A 5,607-nucleotide genomic window follows, 5' to 3' on the forward strand; every position below is an offset into this window, starting at 1 on the left:
GCAGACACAAATGCACTCACGCGCTCGCGCACCTCACACGTGTGACTTTTTACGCAGCACATATTAACACCGGATAAACGTGGACATAAATGAGAGAATGGTTAACAAGTGGGCCTATACCCGACGCTCTAACTTTTACGGCACTGTTGGATGCCTCATCAGTATAAAGGAAATTTCGGCACCATGTTTCACGCTCTGTAATACCTGAAGGTAAAAACCTTCTTCTGACTTAGTAATGCACAAAGTCACACAATCACGGAGCAGCGTTCTTTGAATAGCTCACGAGCCGCAGTGTGAGAGGCACGCAATAAATTACATTAAAGTTCTCAGCCGAACGTATTGTGCCACCCCCCCCCCGCTGAAGATTTCTGCACCTGACTTGGTGCTACACTTCCAGCAGGAAGCGACGATGACATGTGGCGTCGTAATGTGACGTTGGTTAGCACGTGTTGAATTTTTGTGCATTCTGACTCGATGATAACGTCGTGCATGACGTCGTTAGGAACTGTCACACACTTCGATGAGGCCCCGCCGCTCTAAAAACGGCTTTGCCGCAGACTTGCAGGCTTCCACTTTACGCTTCGGCCTTTGACGCCTGAATGGCCTCGAAGTGGTGCGTTTAGAGTTTTTGATTACCGGTCGACCCATGCGGGCTTGCACGTGTAGTGATCTTCGGATTGACTGACGGACTTATTGAGCAGACAGCGATATTTAGTACAGAGAACAAACACGCATTTATTTAGAACGAGAGCAAATGCAAAGAGGTAACAAAATCAACAAAGAGGAAAACAAAATATGCACGAGGAAAAAAATAATGACACGAGAAAGAATGCAAGGTTTCTTTCTTTCTTTCGCATTGGCCATCGCTCATTCCTGTGGTCTTAATCCATGCTTCGAATTGGACCGTCATACACGTGGTTTAGTAGTGTTACACTTCAGTTGCTATCTGCAGCAACGAAGGTCGCTTGTTCACATGCAGGAAACGATGAAATGTTACAGCGTGAAATGAAAGGAGGTTGCCTCGATAACCTAGATGAGATTGTCGTCTGAGAAAGGGCTGATCGCTGAGAAGCCCCCAATCGAGACATCATCAATTATGGGAAAACGGTACATACAAAAATTAGAAGCGCTTTGCACTAATGGTGCCAAGCCTGAAGCAACAGCGGAGATGGGTGGCCTTCCTCGTTCTTGTTTAGTTTTCCCTTTCTTGCCAGTGCGCCGCTCTGCTTCTCAACCCAGTGCGCACAGCTGCCTACACAGCTGTGCACATTGGGTTGACAAGCAGAAGGTGGCCAGACGAAGTGTACGCGCAGCCACGCACACACACGACCGGTATCCTTAAGTAGGCTATGCAGTGGATCGTAAGGTTATCCAGGGGCGGGAATTTTTCGCGCGTTTTAGCGCAGTGTCCTGTAGTCAAGACAAAGTTCTCGAAATGTGTTGATTAGCAATCAATTTGCTTTGCTTATCCTATAGTCCGCGGCGTTCTCTTGTGCTTGTCTCCTCGGCGCGATTCTTCTCGCGGCACTTCCCCAGTACGCGCCGCTCGAAACTTGTTTAGTACTTTAAAACGATTCATCAAGCCACGACCACAATACGTATTTGTGCTCCTAAACTGCTGATCGGATAGCCGTGGGTCTATATATCGGAATGTGTGCACTTACGTGAAGAACGAGTGCTGCCAGTCGTCGCCAAGCCTTCTTTAATGCCGTGGGATTGCATGCGTTTTTAGGGGCGTAGCTCCTCTTAGTCTAACCTTGCCCCATGTCAGGCGTAACCGCGGCAGTATCTCCCGAACAGTATAATAGATGGCGCTGTCCCATAGAGATAGAAAAATAAATAAATAAAAATTAAAATAAAATTAAAAAATAAAAATTAAAAATGAAAAAAAGTTTAAAAAATAAATAATATAAAAAAATAAAAAATAGAATTTTTTTTAAGAATGGAAAAACTGAAAAAGGAAAAATAATCAAAGCGGCGTACCGCTTTGATTACTGCTGGGCGAAACCATTGAACATTTCACAGTGTACACATGATTGCTTTGGGAGCTTCGCCCAAGCTCTTCATCATTCACCCGTGGATATGCTGCAATTTTTCGTATCGCCGCGGCTAGCTCGCAGGCTGGCTGGAAGACCGCACAGATCAAAAGAAAGCAGCGGCATAAAACTGAAACGTTAAAAAAAACGCCAGGCCTGCGCTGAAACCGCAGCACAGTCACAGCGCAAGCTGGAAGAGCGGCATTTCTAGAGCCCGTTGTAAGCTCTCTTGGAGCTACTAATACAAGTACACTAGCATGGTACCCACTACGGCATAAATCACAATTTTTGTGAAGTTGGGGAGCACCTACTAAGCCATTATTCGTCATTCTGCGGGGAAGCGAGGCACCAGCTACACGTCTGTAAGGCATTATGTGCAGTTTGTCGACGCGATGATTGATGCCGATGAAGAATTATGGCTCAGCCCTTTGCAATGGGTTGGAAGCTTTAAATGGCCCACCATTTATGCAATTTGCATTGGGTGACGCCCGGTCGCTATTTCCCTCTCCCGCAATGCTGCATAACATACGTTAACGTGGGAGAGAGGGGGGGGGGGGGCGAAGAACTTTTCTGAGACCCCGAGGAAATGGATCATGCGCTTATGGGCGTCCTTGGCAACCAACACAAGTGCACTTGCGAGGAACCCACTACGCTATAAATCATTGTAATTTTTGAGAAGTAGGGAAGCAGGCACTATGCCATTTTTCGTCATTCTACGGAGAGCCGTGGTACCTGCTAAACGCATATAAGGCATTATGCGCACTTTGTTCATGCTGTGCCTGATGACGATGAAGAATTATGGCGGATCCCTTTGTAATGAGTTGGAAGCATTCAACAACCTACTCGTTGCGCAATTCGCATTGTGTGATGCCAGGTTACAGAATTCGCGTTGTGCGACGCTTGGTGCCTATTTTACTCTTCTACCACGCTACATTGCATGTGTTAATCTGGTTCCTTCCCGACATGAAGCCTGTATAGGATCTTTTTGAAGAGCAGTTTCAAGCACCGGCATGGCTCAGAGGTTGAATACTGGGCTCCCACGCAGAGGGCCCATGTTCGAACCTCGTTCCAATATTGGAAATTTTTTCTTTCGTTTTTTTTTCTTATTTCGAGCGATAGTGGTTACGGACACCGGCGGCGGCGGCGGACAACTACGGCGCAAAAAACGGCCACTGAAATGATCTCATAACAGCTTTCGCTGTAAAACTATGCAAATTACAGGCGCTTGGTTGTAGGAACAGCAACTTGACTGGCCTGATAAAGTACCTTTATTTTCACTTAAGCTAATAAAAGAACGATCTGATCTTACAGTAAAAATTCGAATGCTCACATCAACTTCTTTCAGTTCAGGACCAAAATATTTGGACGAAACTATTTCGCCAACGGTATCAGGTTGGCCCAGCGTGTTGAGTTCCGTTCATCGTTTCGAATGGCCACGGCGCCGCGCAGGCGGCGTGATTTTGGAGCCGGAGGGAAAGACGTCCCTTCTACTGGGCTGTTCGCATGTAAACAAGAGTTGAGCACATGCCTAGAAAATATGGCCGGCTTCTGGTTTCACCGAGGTTTCACAGCGAATGCTGTGAGGGCCCCTCCACAGTGTTTACTTCCTCCATGATTAGACATCATTAGCGGACAGTGCGACTCGCACTGCGATTGAGGTCCTCTTCTCGGTGTAATCCATTGTGCGGAACAAGAAAAAATGATTAAAAAAACTACTTTCAGGGAACCTAGTTAGGCACTTTGCTAAAAGAGAGAACGCATTGCTGGAAAGTTTATTCGTTCCTCATCGGTATCGCGTTTTAGACGTATTTCAACAGTGTAATCAACGAGAAGCCGCATGATGCGGTTGTGAAACTATGGCGGTAGAAGAGGATAAGGTTTAAGTATAGCATTTTTAATGAGTGGATTCTATGACCCTGTCGATCGCTTTCCAACATAGATGCAAAGTAAAGGACTGCTGCGCACTCCTCTTCCTTAATGGAGTAAATACGATTTCAGAGCATTATTCACACTTTGCACTAAACACTGACTTTGTCGCTGAGTTTTCAGCTGCCCTGAGCTGCGTAGCACTGTCAGTGTAAGGACGGCTGCATACAGCGACCGCCTAGTAAGTACATGATGAAGTACTCTAAATCATAGACCACTTCTGTGCGAAGGCACTTCTGCCAAACCCACGAAAATTTCCCGGATGTAAGGAAAGACATCGAGGCGTCGGCTGGACTCAGTGGGGTGGTATGTAGGAAGTTAATGAAAAGGCCAACATGGCATCCAGACAGCTGCCTGTCATGTTTGTGGTGACGTAGTATATATGACACGCGTGTCATGATCTATCATTAATATTAATGAGCACTAACAGACAATAACACAGGGACCGAACCTGCCCACGGCAAGTTAACTTTTCGTCCACACTTCTTTCTTCACATTTAAATTAAATTTACTACTGACAACATCCCCTATATTTTTCTTCGCGTTATTGTCCGTTAGTGCTCATTAATATTGTGTATAACAAAGAAAAACGAGCGCTTAAATTTTCCACTTCTTTCTTTCATGATCTATTATTCAGGTTCGTGGTATACTCATGTCATACCATGTCTGGTTTTACTATAGACAGAGTCAACGAAATGATGAAAGCTGCAAAACGTGAGCGGCAAGATAGATAGATAGATAGATAGATAGATAGATAGATAGATAGATAGATAGATAGATAAGATAGATAGATAGATAGATAGATAGATAGATAGATAGATAGATAGATAGATAGATAGATAGATAGATAGATAGATAGATAGATAGATAGATAGATAGATAGATAGATAGATCAGTGCGCTTTCGTTCGGTAAAAAAGTGCTTCGCAGTGAATGGTGCCCTGGAATACATTTGGAACATAGTAGAGAGAAAGGCTGCCGATGTGCGGTCGAGCCTCCTGTGAAAACATAACCCAAACGTCGCTTCGCTTAAATGCTCCACCTCATGACCGGCTCTGGCATAGCTTCCTGTTTCTTGTCATCGCTCTGAGTGTAGCTTCCGGTGTGCTCGTTGGGACGAAAGATGAGAGAAGGTGCTCGGAGCATGCGACAGATCCCTAAAACTCCGCATATGCTTGACTGATTGCAGTAAACTCCTAGATTATGCTCATTCAACAAATACTACAAAGCCATCATCACTTAAAGAAGCGGTGAGTGATGCGGGTACCTTTTATTATACACTACTAAACTTCTCGGTTATTTCCTTTACGTGAATTCCGAACGTAGAGACGGATGCCCAGTAATTGGTAATTCATGCTTGCCTAGGGGAAGGTACAGCTCTTGCGCAGCTTTTGAGTCGAAGCTGCATATATTGAGCTCGCTAGAAAAAGGTAGTTGGATGTATTGTATAATTTGATATTATATTTTTAAAGAATTTGCCGTATTTTTGATGCTAATTTCGTTGAGCAAACTGGCTTTATGGCACTAATTCAGGATAATGCAAGGAAGGAAGCTTACAGTAATACGTGGCGTTGTTTTTTTTTATTTGTATTTTTTACGCGGTTTCATTATGGGGTGTGGGATATCTGCAGGACCGGGTTGTAGGC

The sequence above is a fragment of the Rhipicephalus sanguineus genome, chromosome 10 (genome assembly GCF_013339695.2).
Source record: "Rhipicephalus sanguineus isolate Rsan-2018 chromosome 10, BIME_Rsan_1.4, whole genome shotgun sequence".
Lineage (NCBI taxonomy): Eukaryota > Metazoa > Arthropoda > Arachnida > Ixodida > Ixodidae > Rhipicephalus > Rhipicephalus sanguineus.